The 17,569-nt window shown below is 37.3% G+C and overlaps 1 protein-coding gene and 1 pseudogene across 9 annotated transcripts in view; both read right to left on the minus strand.

Annotated features, from left to right (window-relative positions):
* AFG1L (AFG1 like ATPase) overlaps window positions 1–17,569 on the minus strand; it is a 214,642-nt gene that overhangs the window by 168,648 nt on the left and 28,425 nt on the right. The gene's annotated exons all lie outside the window — the stretch shown is intronic.
* LOC117199375 (60S ribosomal protein L36a-like) lies at window positions 7,163–7,650 on the minus strand (annotated as a pseudogene).

The following is a 17,569-nucleotide window of genomic DNA, read 5'->3' on the forward strand; positions in this document are numbered from 1 at the left end:
TAAAATAATAACAACAACAACAAACAACCTCCTTGACTTGACACCTGCTCTCCCTCTTTCCCTTCATAGCCAAACCACTTGAAAGAGTTGCCTTTACTTTCTCTGGCCGCCCCCTCACATCCTGCTCATTTCTCAACCCACTATAATCAAGCTTCTACTGAGATGGCTTCTGCCAAGTTCATTCAATGCCTTTTTTTTTTAATATTTATTATTTATTTATTTATTTATTTATTTATTTTTGGCTGCGTTGGGTCTTAGCTGCAGCATGCAGGATCTTTCGTTGCGGCATGTGGGCTTCTCTCTAGTCGTGGCATGTGAGCTCCAGAGCCCACAGGCTCTCTAGTTGTAGCACATGGGCTCCAGAGTGCATGGGCTCAGCAGTTGCTGCACGTGGGCTCTGTAGCTGCGGTGCACCAGCTAACTGTGGCGCACAGGCTTAGTTGCCCTGTGGTATGGGGGATCCTAGTTCCTCGACCAGGGATAGAACCCGTGTCCCCTGCATTGGAAGGCAGATTCTTAACCTCTGGACTACCAGGGAAGTCCCCACGCAATGCCTATTGTTGCCAAATCCAGTAGATATTCCTCAGTCTTCATATTCCTGTTTACAGTTATAAAGTATCTAATTTTTAAAGTTATTCATAGGAACCATCAGGACTGTGGGCAAAGTACATTGTTTCTATTGGGATCTGGCTTTGGAGAGGCTTAAAGTCCTTTGCTTCCACTTTTATTTTTACTAACCCAACATCTTTATTGAGTAGTTTATACTTCATTCACATTTCTCAAAAAGGAAAACCAAGTTACACTGAAGATGAGGCATCACTTCAGGCAATCAGCAGACATAAAAAGAGAATCATAGGTTATCTAGTACTGCATATAAGAAGCTTATAAGTCGCCATTCTATCCCAACAACAAGTAAAAAGCTGAAAAATCAACGTATCTTTTCAGATCCATAAGAGAAGGAAGGACACAGGACAAACTGCTACCCCCAAGATTGAAAAGAAATTGATTGGTGTAAATGAACCAATTAAAAGATTGTCAGAGTGGATCAAAACCCAAGACTCAATTACACGTTGACTAAAATAAACTCACTTTAAATTCAAAGACACATACATATGAATAGTAAATGGATGGATAGAGCAGAAACTAACACAACATTGTAAAGCAATTATAATCCAATAAAGATATTTTTAAAAAATGGATGGAAAAAATTACACCATGCTAACACTAATCAAAAGAAAGCAAGAGTAGCTATATTAATTTCAGACAGACCAGACTTCAAAGCAAGGAAAGTTATCAGATATACAGAAGGATGTTACATAAAGATAAAAGAGTTGATTCTCCAAGAAGACATAACAATCGTTAATATATATGCACCTTACAACAGACCATCAAGTTAAACTACATGAGGTAAAAATTGATAGAACTATAAGGAAAAATAGATGAATCTACTATCATAGTTGGAGACTTCAGTACCCCTCTAGCAGAAATGGACAGATCCAGTAGGCAGAAAATCAGTAAGGACTTAGTTGAACTCAACAACACCATTAATCAACTGGCTAAACTTGACATCTATAGAATAATTCATCCAACAACAGCACAATACACATTATTCTCAAGCTCACACAGAACATTCACCAAGATAGATCATATTCTGGGCCACAGAACACACCTTACCAAAGTTAAAAGAACAGAAATCATACAATGTCTGCCATCAGACCACAATGGAATTAAACTAGAAATCAATAACAGAAAGATAAATGGAAAATTCTAAAAGATGCAGAAACTATGGGACTTCACTGGTGGCACAGTGGTTAAGAATCTGCCTGCCAATGCAGGGGACACAGGTTCGATCCCTGGTCCAGGAAGATCCCACGTGCCGCACAGCAACTAAGTCTGTGTGCCACAACTACTGAGCCTGCGCTCTAGAGCCCACAAGCCACAACTACTGAAGCCAGCACGCCTTAGAGGCCGTGCTCCGCAACAAGAGAAGCCACCACAATGAGAAGCCTGCACACCTCAACGAAGAGTAGCCCCTGCTCACTGCAACTAGAGAAAGCCCACGCGCGGCAATGAAGACCCAACGCAGCCAAAAAAAAGTTTTTTTAATTTAAAGATAAAATAAAATATGCAGAGACGAAACAACACACTTCTAAATAACATATGGGTCAATGAAGAAACCTCAAGATAAATGTAAAAATTCTTCGAGTTAAATGAAAATGGAAGCACAATTTATCAAAATTTGTGGGATGCAGCAAAAGCAGTGATTAAAGGGAAATTTATAGCAATGAATGTATATATTAGAAAGAAGAAAGATCTAAAATCAATCATCTAAGTTTCCACCTTAAGAAACTAGAAAAAGAAAATTAAATCCAAAGTAAGCAGAAGAAAAGAAATAAGAGCAGAAATCAGTGGAATTGAAAACAGGAAATCAACAGAGAAAATCAATGAAACCAAACACTGACTCTTTGAAAAGATCAATAAAATTGATAAGCCTCTAGCCAGGCTAACAAGGAAAAAGGAGAGAGGACACTAATTGCTAATATCAGAAATGAAAGAGGGATATCACTATAGATCCCATGGACATTAAAAGGATAATAAAGGAATACTATGAACGACTCAACCCATAAATTTGAGAACTTAGGTGAAATGGACAAATTCCTTGAAAGACACAATCAGCCAAAATTCACACAAGAAGAAACAGACAATCTAAATATGCCTGCATCTATTAAAGAAACTGAACCAGTAATTAATAGTCTTCCAAAACAGAAAGCATCAGGCACAGATGGGTTCACTGGTGAATTCTACCAAACATTTAAAGAATTATACTAATTCTCTACAACCTCTTTCAGAGGATTAGAAGCAGAAGGAATACTTCCTAACTCATTCTATGAGGCCAGCATTTCCCTAATACCAAAATAAGACAAAGACATTACAAGAAAAGAAAACTACACCAATATCTCTCATGAACATAGATGCAAAAATCCCTAACAAAATACTACCAAATCAAATCCAACAATGTATAAAAAGAATTTCACACTATAAACAAGTGAGAATTATCCCAGGAATGCAAGGCTGGTTCAACCTTTTTTCTTTTCTTTTTTTTTTCTTTTGGCTGTGCCATGTGGCATGCAGGATCTTAGTTCCCTGACCAGGGATCGAATCCATGCCCTCTACAGTGGAAGCATGGAGTCTTAACCACTGGACCACCAGGGAAGTCCCTGGTTCAACATTTTAAAATGAATTAATGTAATCCATCACATCAACAGACTAAAGAAGAAAAATCACATGATCAGATCAATAAATGCAGAAAAAGCATCTGAAAAAACTTATACACATTCATGATAAAAACTCTCAGTAAACTAGTAATAGAGGGAACTTCCTCATCTTGATAAAGAATACCTACAGCAAACATCATACTTAATGGTAAGAAACTAGATGTTTCCCACTAAGATCAAGAACAAGGCAAGGATGTCCCCTCTCCTCACTCCTTATCAACATAGTACTAGATAAATCCATAAGACAAGAAAAGGCAATAAAAGGTATACAGATTGAGAAGGAAGATATAAAATGGTCTGTTCCCAAATGACATGGTCATCTATACAGAAAATACAAAAGAATCAATAAAATAACTCCTGGGACTAACAAGTAATTATAGTAAGGATACAAGGTTAATATATAAAAGTCAACTGCTTTCATATATGCCTTCAATGAACAAGTGGAATGTGAAATTAAAAACACAATACCAGGACTTCTCTGATGGTCCAGTGGGTAAGACTCTGTGCTCCCAATACAGGAGGCCCAGGTTCGATCCCTTGTAGGGCAACTAGATCCTGCATGCATGCCGCAACTAAGAGTGCACATGCCACAACTAAGAAGTCCACATGCCACAACTAAGAAGTCCACATGCCGCAACTAAGAGTCTGCATGCCGCAACTAAGAAGTCCACATGCTACAACTAAGAAGCCCACATGCCACAACTATGAGCTCACATGCCACAACTAAAGATCCCACATGCCATAACAAAGGATCCTGCATGCTGCAACTAAGACCTGGCACAACCAAAATAAATAAATAAATAAATAAATTTTTTTTAAAAAAACACAATACCATTTACATTAGCACCCTCCAAAAAGGAAATACTTCAGTGTAAATCTAACAAAATATGTACAAGATCTATATGAACAAAACTACAAAACTCTGATGAACAAAATCAAAGAACTTAAAAATGGAGAGAGATTCCATGTTCACGTATAGGAAGACTCAATATTGTCAAAATGTCAGTTCCTCCTAACCTGATCTATAGATTCAAAGGCATCTCAATTAAAATCCTAGCAAGTTATTTTGTGGATACTGACAAAATAATTCTCAAGTTTAAATGAAGAAGCAAAAGACTCAGAATAACCAACACAATACTGAAGGAGAAAAACAAAATTGGAGGACGGACACTACTCAACTTTAAGATCTACTATAAAGCTACAATAATCAGGACAGGGTGGTATTGCCAAAAGAATAGACAAATAGATCAATGGAACATAATAGAGTCCAGAAATAGGCCCACATAAATATAGCCAATTGATCTTTGACAAAGGAGCAATGGCAATACAATGGAGCAAAGATAAGACTTTTCAACAAATGATGCTAGGACAACTGGACATCCACATGCAAAAAAAATGAATCTAGACACAGACCTTAAACCCTACACAAAAATTAACTCAAAATGCATCATAGATCTAAATGTAAAAGAAAAAACTATAAAACTCCTAGAAGATAACATGGGAGAAATACAGGAGACATAGGAGAAACCTAGACGAGCTTGGGTATAGCTTTGACTTTTTAGATACAACACCAAAGGCACAATGCATGAAAGAAATCATTGATAAGCTAGACTTCATTAAATTAAAAACTTCAGTTCTGCAGAAGACAATGCCATGATCTCAAAAGACAAACCACAGACTGGGAGAAAATATTTGCAAAAGACTCGTCTCATAAAGGACTATTATCCAAAATATACAAAGAACTCTAAAAACTCACAACAAGAAAATAAACAATCTGATTAAAAACTGGGCCAAACAGGACTTCCCTGGTGGTGCAGTGGTTAAGAATCCGCCTGCCAATGCAGGGGACACAGGTTCGAGCCCTGCTCTGGGAAGATCCCACATGCCACAGAGCAACTAAGCCCGTGCACAACTACTGAACCTGTGCTCTAGAGCCCGCGAGCCACAGCTACTCAGCCCACGTACCACAACTACTGAAGCCCATGTGCCTAGAGCCCGTGCTCCGCAACAACAGAAGCCACTGCAATGTGAAGCCCGTGCACCACAATGAAGAGTAGCCCCTGCTTGCTGCAACTAAAGAAAGCCCACACGCAGCAATGAAGACCCAACGCAGCCAAAAATAAAACTAAAATAAACTTTAAAAAAAACAACTGGGCCAAAGACTTTAACAGAAACCACACCAAAGAAGATATACAGATGACAAAGAAGCATATGAAAAGATCTCCATATCATATGTCATCAGGGAAATGCAAATTAAAAGAACAATGAGAAGGAATTCCCTGGTGGTCAGCGGTTAGGACTTGGCACTTTCACAATCCCTGGTCAGGGAATGCAAGCTATGTGACAAGGCCAAAAAAAGGGAAAAAAAAATGAGATACCACTACACACCTATTAGAATGGCCAAAATCCAGAACACTGACAAATGCTGCCCAGTATGTGGAACAATAGGACCTCTCTTTCCTGGGGAGAATGCAAAATGGTACAGCCACTTTAGAAGACAGTTTGGCGGTTTCTTACAAAACTGAACATACTCTTACCATACAATCCAACAATCATTATCCTTGGTATTTACCCAAAGAAGCTGGAAATTTATGTCCACAAAAAAACCTGCACACACATATTTATAGCAGCTTTATTCATAATTGTCAAAACTTGGAAGCAACAAAGATGTCCTTCAGTAGGAGAATGGATAAATAAACTGGTACATCCAGACAATGGAATATTATTCAGCACTAAAAAGAAATGAGTCTATCAAACCATGAAAACACATGGAAAAAACTTAAACGCACATAACTAAGTGAAAGACCAATTTGAAAAAGCTACATACTGTAAGGTCCTATATTCTAATGATATGACATTATGGAAAAGGCAAAACTATTGACAGTAAAAAGATCAGTAGTAAACAAAGGGAGGGGGTAGGTAGGAAGAAGGTGTGAATAGGCAGAGCACAGAGGGTTTTTAGGGTAGTGAAAATACCCTAAAATATACTATAATGTGCATATGTGTCATTGTACGTTTGTCCATATTCATAGAATGTACTACACCAAGAACCCCATTGTAAACTATGGACTTTGGATGATGATGCTGTGTCAATGTAGGTTCATCGACTGTAACAAATGTACCTCTCTGGTATGGGATGTTGATAACTGGGGAGTATTGATAACAGGGGACATGTGGGGGGCAGGAGGTATATGGGAAATCTCTGTAACATTCCTCTGAATTTTGCTGTGAACCTAAACTGCTCTAAAAAATATCAGTCTTTTTAAAAAGAAAAAGAAAGAGAGAATCAGTCAGGCAAGACACTCAAGGCTGAGAGATTGGCCAGCTTAGGCCTGGACAGCAGCTGTATAAATTGAATCACAAAAGACTTCTCAAAAGCTGCACTAAATTAAATCTGTTACTGCAACAGTGTACACAAATTATGTGATGCTGCTGCCATGTTATTTTGATTTGTATTAATTTGCCTTATTGTACTCCAAATGGACAGTGGGAAAATGCCATTCTGAAGATCCACAAACTAATCTACAAACATAAATGTAAGATTTTAGAGGCACAAAAAATCTGCGCTGTTCTAATACCTCAATTTTGTACCTTATTTCACTACTTTCTCCTAAACGAAGTTTAAGGAAGATCCCACTATACTCCATAGCCCACTTGTTATAAGATTTACTCAATATCATGATGTCTTAGCATCTGAATAATCTATTATAACTTTCTAGATAGTATTTTAACAATTACTTCAATTTTTCTCCCCAAGGAAAATAAATGAGTTTCCCCAGGCTCTGAGTGTATTTGTTATTACTTCAATTCCCCCTGCTTCAACTTTTTTTTGAAGTGAACATAACCTCCAGATTTTATTGTCTTCACAATAAAACAAAAGATGAAGTTTAGAACTGGAGTACTTAGCCCTTTCTCTTATCTCCTCCCAGTTCAAAATGCTTGCTGGTCTGAACAGTCAGCACTCTCTAACTCTGCAGCACTTTCTAGGCTCAATGCATTCAAGCCTCAGCACAATCTCCATTTGCAGTTTTAGCCTTTTTTCCAGAAAAGCAGCTTAGTCTGCTTCCTGTCATAAGACCGCTTTCCCTGGGCATTCAGAGAGTCCTTGCCCTTCTTGTCCTGTGTCACTCTGTGGGTTTAATGCTTGGCATGCTTCTTACAGTTAGTTTGGCAAGTTTCAGGGATATACGCCATGTTTGTCTGTTTGTGGGGGTGCTATCGGCAGGGGAAGAAGCGATTTCCCCCAATATTTAAGTTTTCATCTGAAGACGGAGGTTTAGAACAAAAAAATTCTTCTGAAGTTCTGCAGTATTACAGTCTATGCTAATATGTTCCACTTAAACAATCTCATGGCATTAATAAGTAATATAACAGGGACTTCTCTGGTGGTCCAGTAGTTAAGACTCCTTGCTCCCAATGCAGGGGGCCCAGGTTCGATCCCTATTCAGGGAACTAGATCCCGCATGCTGCAGCTAAGATCCTGCATGCCACAACTAAAAGATCCCACACGCCGCAACGAAGATCCCGGGTGCCACAGCTAAGACCCGGCACAGCCAAATAAATAAATAAATATTTTTTAAAAAATAATAATATAATAAACCACATTTATGCTCTTCTTAATGGCACATGGTAACCTATAACACAGAAAGAAGAGGCAATTCAACAGCAACAATTATAAAAGAAATTAGAAAAAGGCAAATTGTCACTAACAGCCCTAACAAGAATTGTTATATACACGTAGGTTGTTTTTTTTTAAACAAGGTCTTGACTTGGGGTCCATGACAAGTCAACTGGCAGGGAAGGGGCGGGATGGTCTGAGAGCCCTCTGAAATTAAAAGAAAATTGTGTGTGTGTATGTTTTTGCATTTCTTCTGAGGTAAGATCTCTAAATATACTACAGATTCCTTCAGATTTTCAAACAAGTGAACAAAAACTGATTAAGAACCACTGTTTTAAAAATAATTGTCAAAACAGTTTTAGAAGGAAATTCTAATAATAGCAGCTCACATTTATTGAGCACCTACTGTGTGCCAGGGACTAGGTTAAGTAACTTAACATAATTACTTGTTTTACTCCTCACAATAATCCTATTATACAAATAACTTAAAAATCCATGGATATGGACTTATATACACTACCAAATGTAAAACAGATAGCTAGCGGGAAGCAGCCGAATAGCACAGGGAGATCAGCTCCGTGTGGTGCTTTGTGACCACCTAGAGGGATGGGATAAGGAGGGTGGGAGGGAGATGCAAGAGGGAGGAGATATGGGGATATATGTATGCATATGGCTGATTCACTTTGTTGTAAAGCAGAAACTAACACACCATTGTGAAGCAATTATACTCCAATAAAGATGTTAAAAAATGATAATTTAAAAAAAAATCCATGGATAAATCTATTCATTGATTCATTCACTCAGGTTTCTTGAGAACCAACTATAGCTCAGGCACTATTCATGCCACTGGTGAAACAACAATTAAAAACAAATTTCTTTCCTTATGGAGCCTTCCCTCCAGTCAAGGGGAAGAGAGACAAAAAATTAAATAAAGAGCAACAACAGATCACATAATAATCAGTATGCTGGTGAAAATAAAACAGAGTGATATCCTAGGACCTCTGACCAACAGCATGGCGTCCCCAGGGAGCTCAACAGAAGTACAGAATCTCAGGCCCTACCCTAGGGGTCTGAATCAAAATTTGCATTTTTAACAAAACACATAGGTGTTTCATATGCACACTGAAGACTGAGAAGCACTATGCTAGGGAATGATTGAGGACTCCTATAGATTATGAGGAAAAGCTTCCCTGTGGAAGTGACATAAGTTGATACCTGAATGCCCAAAGGAGTCAGCCCTGAGGAAGATCTGGGAGAACTTCCCAGGCAGAGCGAAGAGCTCTGGCAAAAACCCTAAAGTGAAAATGGAAATAAGCTTCACATTTTCAAAGAAAGAAAAGAAAGTCTACGTGGCTGATTTAAATGAACAAGGTGGAGTATGTTACAAGGTGAAGTTGGAAAGGAGAGGAAGGACCAGATCATGTATGGTCTTGTAAGCCACGGTAAATAGTGTGAATGTGATAGCATTAAGATCAAGTAGAAGGTTTTGATCAGGAGTGTGTCACAATTTGTTTTTTAAAAGATTAATCCGTTTGCAGAAAATAAGATAATAGAAATTCAAAAGGAAAGCAGAAACGGAGGAATAGTATGATATTCAATAATGCTATTATATATAATATACATATATTTTTATATATGTATGTATTTTTATATTGTATGGTATTCAATAAAACTATTATACATATATATGTAATTTTTTTTTTAAGTGGAAGCAGAGAGACTAGTTAGGAAACTATTAACAATAGTACAGTTCAGAGATGTCTATGATTTGGACCAGAGAGTTAGCACTGCAAGTTGCAGGTTAAGTAAACTGACCAAGATCATATAGTTAATAACAACAGCAGCAACAATTGCTAACCTTTAGTGGGTACTCACTAAGTGCCAGGTACTTTTCTAAGTACTTTACATACCTTCATTCATTTAATTTTCACAACCACCCTATGATGTAGGTACTAACATATTCCTACCTTAAAGGTGAAGACACTAAGGCACAGAGGGACTAAGTAAGTAATCTGTCCATGTTCCCATAGCTAGGTAGTGGCAGAGCCAGCATTTGTACCTACAGGTCCAGCAGGGAGGCAGCATGTTATAGTGGAAGCAGCATGGGCTCTGGAGTCATACCCTCCAGATTTATCTCCTGACTCCATCATTTTGACTCTGGATCATGGCAGCTTGGGCACATGATCACCATCCTAGCCAATGATGCCTAAGAGGAAGTCAGCTTCTGCCAAAGTTTCTCCTGACACTCTTCAAAAGGAGACCAGGACAGAAACTCATTCCTTCCTGCCTTTGTACTTTTACCTGTGAAATTAAGATAGCTGGACTGCTGCAAGCACCTTAAGAACATGAGGGGAAATGCTGCTCACACACTGAGGACAACAATAATCTTGACATATGTTGTGATAGTTAATTTTATTTGGCAACTTGACTGGGCCATCGAGCGCCTATACATTTAGTCAAACATTATTCTGGATGTGTCTGTGAGGGTGTTTCTGATGAGGTTAACACCTGAAACAGAAGACTGAGTAGACTGTTCTCCCTTATGTGGGTGGGCCTCATCCAATTACTTGAAGCCCTGAACAGAACAAAAGGCTGACCTTCCCCTTAGTAAGAGGGAACTCCTTCCGCCTGACTGCCTTTAAGCTGGAACATCAGTTGTCTCCTGCCTTTGGACTCAAACTGAAACATCAGTTCTTCATGGGTCTTAAGCCTGCCAGTCTTTGGACTACAACTACACTATGGGCTCTCCTGGTTCTCAGGCCTTCGGACTCAGACTGGAATTACACTACCAACTCTCCTGGGTCTCTGGGTCTCCAGCTTGCTGACTGTAGATCTTGGGACTTGTCAACCTCCACAATTGCATGAGCTGATTCCTTACAATAAATCTCTTTCTAAATGTATATACATCTGATTGGTTCTGTCTCTCTGGAGAACCCTGACTAAAACATATGTCATAAAGCTTAACTGTGTTGACACTGTCTCCATAGAGCTGAGAAATAACAACAAAGGGGATGTGTGGTCTCTGTGTTCTTTGGTGCTTTAAATTGGAATGGAATTTCAAATTCCACACAAAGGTAGATAGTTAAGAAAGTCTTAGAGATATTCTTTAGAGACTTAAGCAAAATGGTGGACCAGACTATTTCAACAAAAAGTAAGCATTTTCCTTTCAGAAATGTTATTTTAAAGGTTTGCTTCACCCTTAAGGTTTTTTTGTTTTAATACCTGAGGTTAAATATTTTTTGAGAATCCATCTCCAACTTCATACTCAAAATCAGTAGAGATGTAGTTTAATGTGCAGAAGTTTTACATACAACTTGTCAATAAAGTGGGGTTCAGCTCAAAAACATTCTGTAAAGATTTCTCAGCTGAAAAGTATCCTATGATTAAAGGAAAGAATTGAAGATACACAAGATAACACATGACCATACAAATTTAAAGAGTTTTCAAGGTAAAGAAAACTATCTTTTTGCATTATTCCTTCCTAGATGGTTGTATGTTCAGAAATATTCAATACAATTTGTGATGAGTCTTGACTACTTCAAGGCATTACATGTGTTTACTTCAGTAGAATTAAGGATGTTATACAAAACTAACAGATTACAAGAGGTATCCATGTAACCCAGAAAAGTTATATGCTTTAGGTTCATTTAACAGCTTAAGGTTTTCTTTACAGACCTTGGATTCATTTGAAAATTTATGAGTGATAGAATTCTGAAAGGTATTCTATATATTATCTTCTCCAAAAAAATCTAAGGTAGATATTGTTATTTCTTACAAATGAGGAAACTAAAACACCACAAAATGTTAGAAAAGTTAAGTGAATAGGCTAGATAGGATCTAAAGCTAAATGACCCCAAACTACCACCAGGATATTGCCCTCATTAAAATCACCATAACACTACAGACAAGTGAAGATTGTGCTCCCATTTATCATAGCCAGGCAACAGAAAAAACACAAACCTCCCTCTAATTTGAAGTACTCAAGCCTCCTGGAGCAACCAACAATCCACCCCTCCTGGGTCTCCATCATACTCAGGCCCAGCTAGAGCTCTGCCCTGCCTGCACTCTGGGCTCAACCTGCCTCTGCTAATAAACGGCACTCTTGTAAAACCCGGTAGCAGCAGCAGCAGCAGATTTTTTTTTTAATTGAAATATAGTTGATTTACAATGCTGTGTTAGTTTCAGCTGTACAGCAAAGTGATTCAGTTATACATATACATATTCTTTTTTCAGACTCTTTTCCATTATAGGCTATTACAAGATATTGAATACAGTTCCCTGTGCTATATAGTAGGTCCTTGTTGTTTATTTTATATATAGTAGTGTGTATCTGTTAATCCCAAACTCCTGATTTATCCCTCCTCCCGCCTTTCCCCTTTGGTAACCGTAAGTTTGTTTTCTATGTCTGTGAGTCAGCAGCTTTTTTACTAAAAGCCCAAAGTTGAAGTGTTAGAGGAAAGAAATTCCTTTCCATATAAATCTAAAAGCCCTTACATTTCACATAGCTGGCTTTTAAGAATTTTGACTAACTAGATTTATGTACACCTTTTTGAGCTTTGAGAACAAAATCTGGCACTAAATGAAGACCTAGCCCTCAAATACAAAGATGACACAAAGTTAGGAGACAAATCAGTGCTGTATCACAGTCAAGATGATGTTGCCGCGCTACACAATGGGATAAAAGTACCAACAGGTGCAATTGGGTTCAAAAACTTAATTATACTGAAAAGAATCATTTGAAAACCTATTAAATAGAAAAACTGAATAAGCAACAACTAATTCCACAAATTATAAAGCAGCTATAGAGTGTAAAGCTCTGTACTAAAAACTTCAAACACAGCTAGCTAGACAGACACTGTAACTGTACTCAAAATATCAACAGGGCACTGGGGGAGATATAAACAAGTGGATAAACAACTTTAACAAAGTGTGGTATGAAGTAAAGGGAAGAGGAGGATGCTATGAGATCACAGAGCCAAAGCTAGTAACCTAGCTTAAGGAGATAAGGGTACTCAGAGGAAATGATGTTTCAATTGAGAGCAAAAGGACAAACAGGAGTTAGCCAGGGAAAAATGGAAGGAAGGGAAGGAAATGCATTAAGCTGGGAGAAGGCTCTAAAATATGAGAGGATAGTACACTGAAGAAAATGAAACAAGTTCAGTATTGAGATATAAAGTGAAAGGCAGAGGGGGCAAGAGTTGGGCTACTAGAAAAATATAAAGGAACCAGGTGACACAGGGCCTTACAACGATAAGCAGTTTGAATTTAATCCTGAAGTTTCCAGGAAGCCACTTATGAATTTTAAAGAACTCAGTGGCTTAATTATACCCCCTCTTAAGCAAAGGAGAATACTGGAAAACATTTTAATGGCTTTATCTTTCTGACATATTAGCAATGACCTGTTGGGAATACAATAGAAAAAAAAAAACAGATCCCATTTACAATTAAGATAAAAAGTCTAGAATAAAGAAGAGTCATAGTAACAATCAATTTGTAAGATCTATGTGAAGAAAACTAAAATCTTTCTCAAAGGCATAAATGAAAATTTGGGAGACTGGACACAGTGTTATTGAAAAGAAATGCACAACACTGTAACATTGTCAGTTCTTCACAAATTAATTTGCAGATTAAATACAGTTCCACCAAAATCCAAATCCAAAATCCTTAGAAAATCATGAAGATGCAAAGTAATGAGGGGGATCTTGACTACCAGATGAGAAAATAAATATAAAACACTATGAGCAAAAGATCAATGAATAGAATAGATATTCTAAAAGGAAGTCTTCAGGGAATAATTTAATATATAATAAAAGAGGGAGGCATACCAAATATTATCACTGTTCTTTTCTTTTATCACCCAACTTGTAATTATCTATTTGTTATTTATTTTATGTCTGTCTCTCTCAACTAGGCTGCAAGCCACAAGAGGGAAGGTACCATGCCTATTTAATTCACTGTATACCTAGCACCTACAATGCCTGGCATATGATGGGTACACAATAAATATTTGTTGAATCAATGAATTAAGCAATGGGAGCCAAGAGATCATTCAACAAGTGACATCTGGACAACTGGAAGACAACAGAAAAATTAATTTAGATTATCCCCTCATACTGCATACCAAAATACTTTCCAGATGGTTTTAAAATGTAAATATATAAAAAATTTCAAACCAAAAAAATAAAGTATACATGAATATTTACCTAGTCCAGTGGTCTGCAAACTATAGCAGCCTGCAGGCCAAATTGACCATGCACATTAGTCTACTATCTCTGGCTGTTTACACACTACAACACCAGAGTTGAGTATAGTTGTCCCTCAGTATCTGCAGGGGATTGGTTCCAGAGCCTCCTGCATATACCAAAATCCACAAATGCTCAAGTCCCTTATATAAAATGGTGCAGTACAATGAATAGTTGGCCCGCTATATCCGCGGATGCCAAACTCACAAATATGGAGGGTCAGCTAAAGTTGTAACAGAGACCATGGCAGGCAAAAGGACAAAAGTATTATCTGAATGTTTACAGAAAAAGGTTGCCAATCCCTGATCTCTCTTAACAGGTGTGGACTTTCTAAATCCAATCCTGTCTGGACATCACAATCGCCTGTGAAACTCAGACTTAAGGACTCCCAATTAAACCCCAGTAGGAATGGATCAAAAACATAACTGTAAGAGCTAAAACTTTAAAATGCTTAGAAGAAAGCATAATTGTAAATCTTCATGACCTTGGATTAGGCAATGATTTCTTAGCTATGACACCAAAAGCAGCCAAAGAAAAAATAAATTGGACTTCATCAAAATTAAAACTTTTGTATATCAAAGGACATTATTGGGACTTCCCTAGTGGTCCAATGGTTAAGACTCCGTGCTCCCAATGCAGGGGGCCTAGGTTCAATCCCCAGTTAGGGAACTAGATCCCACATGCTGCAACTAGGAGCCCTCATGCTGCAACTAAGACTTGGCACAGCCAAATAAATAAATTTTTTTTAAAAAAAGGGACATTATCAAGAAGGTGAAAATACAACACACAGAATGACAGAATATATTTGCAATCTATAAATCTGGCATAATTCATTAAGAAATAGAATCCAACAATTTCACCTATGAGTATTTATCTGAAGGAAACAAAATCACTATCTCAAAAAAGTATCTGCACCCCCATGTTTGTTGCAGCATTATTTTAATAGCCACGACATGAAAACAACTTAAGTGTCCATCAAGAGATGAAAGGATAACGGAGCAACTAAGCCCGTGCACCACAACTACTGAGCCTGTACTCTAGAGTCCGCAAGCCACAACTACTGAGCCCGCATGCCACAACTACTGAAGCCCATGCACCTAGAGCCTGTGCTTTGCAACAAGATAAGCCACCGCAATGAGAAGACCACGCACCGCAACAAAGAGTAATCTCCACTCACCACAACTAGAGAAAGCCTGTGTGCAGCAACAAAGACCCAACGCAGCCAAAAATAAATTAACTAATTAATTTTTTAAAAAAAGAAAAAAGAAGAGATGAAAGGATAAATCAATAGTAACATAAATCAGGATGTTGATTGCCATTGGGAGTAAAAAGCTAGTGATCTGGAGGGTGCACAATGGGAGCCTCTGGGTACTACAAATGTTCTATTTCTTGATTTAGGTTGTATTTACACAAATCTATCCTCTTTATGAAAATTCAGTAGGCTTTACACTTACCACTTGCGTACTTTACTAAATGAATCTTATACTTTAATAAGCATGCTTAAAAAATAAAAATGAAGTTAACAGTAATTATCTTTCCTGTATTTTCTACTATGCACATATAGTATTTTTATAATAAAAATAATTTATTTTTAATAGAAAAAATAACTAATCAAATATAAACAAAAGAGACCTGTCTTATAATAGCCCTAGGAGTCTTAAGGTGAGACATGAATATGACCTGGCCACCAACTTAATGCAACAGGACACAGAAAAGGTAACCTAAAATAGTGCTCTGGCCAGACATGTCCAAAGGAATATATTGAGATATGTGGGCCACATTTTCAGAGTGACATTCAGAAAGCAGACTGTAATCTCAAGAAGGGAAGTAGTTCAAGGATCTAGAAACCGTGTCATAAGATTTGACTGATAAGACAAGAGACAGTTGACATTGAGGAGAAAGTAACAACATCCCAGCACTCTGTGTCTAGCATACAGATGGCACCAAGAAATATTTGGGGAATGAATGAACGGATGAATGGGAGAAATATGTCTTTAATGTTTTAAAGGTTGTCAAATGGAATTGGGACAAGGAGGCAACCAATAATATGATAAATGAATAAATGACTATATAAATGAATAAGATATACTTAAAAAACTGTCATAAGCGCACGAGAACTAGAGTTATATAAGTTGTGCCTGGGGAAAGAGTCAAGATGAATGAGGAGAAGTTACAGAAAAGCTCTACTTGAAGAATTCTACTTAAAGAATTTTCTAGCAATTAGGGCTATATAAAAATGAACAGCATGCCTCAAAAAGAAACAATAAAGGCAGAAACTACCTTCCCACCTGACATTTAACTACATAACCCAGAGGTCCTCTTCAGCTCTACTATTCTATGATCCCATGAAATGTTATCTTCATATCTTGCTGCACAGCAAATAATTAACAACTTGAGTTCCTTTGAAAACAGTATTCATAAGCAGTATCTTACTAAATTAAGATAATTTACCTTAGTGACTTACCTGCATACTATAAATCAAATTTCAATAGCCTTCTTTGAAACATCATGACGAAAGCAGTAGCTCATATTTTCTAAGACCCTCTAGATATTCAGAATATCCAGAGGAAAGGTAGTTAAGTCCAGGATAACAATAACCATCCCTGGTTATCTATAGAGGCCCTCTGCACAATCTTAGAAAAATCAAAACTTCGTTTTCTGGAATTCAAAGCACTGAAATCAGACTGAGCCCTTTGCCATTGTTAATATAAGTTAGTCTCCCCGAAAATCAAAATGGTTTTAGTAATTATACATAGAGTTGAGTTCATCCCATTCCTATTCACTGACTGGAATCCACCACCTCTAGCATTTCAATATTAATATTTCAATTACTCCCAGCATAGCCCTACATTTATATAACATTTCTTATAATTTTCAAAGGACTTTCTCCTATTATATAATAACTTATCTGAGCCTCATAGATGACATGTGAGGAAGGCAGAGTTAGGATGACTAATCCCATTCTACAGATGAGAAAAAAGAAATACCAAATTAAATGACTGATCCAGTACCATGGGATGAAACCAGAATCACAATCTAGTCTTTCCAGGTCACATTTTATTATTCATCTGGTATCCCATATGTTCATTAGTCCTATGACAGAACTGATCAAAATTCTTCTAAGTAACAGTTATGGAATAAAATGAGCTTCACTTCTTCACAAAGAGAAAGAAGATTGTTGCCAAAAAAGAACACACGCTTAGTTAAATGAAATCAAAACTATATAAGGAATTTAGATTTCCAGTTTAAAATGTTTACCCAACTGCTGTGCGAAAAATGCACAATCAGGAAAAGCACGTTTAATATTTCTAAAGGGCTGGATTAAAATTTCAGCTGTAACTTCATTACTGTAATTATATTTTTAATGCATATTTATTAAACATCCATTCAAATACTGTGTTCACAATTATTCATGAGTGTTTTGTACATTTGTG

Source organism: Orcinus orca, chromosome 12, assembly GCF_937001465.1.
Source record: "Orcinus orca chromosome 12, mOrcOrc1.1, whole genome shotgun sequence".
Taxonomy (NCBI): Eukaryota; Metazoa; Chordata; class Mammalia; order Artiodactyla; family Delphinidae; genus Orcinus; species Orcinus orca.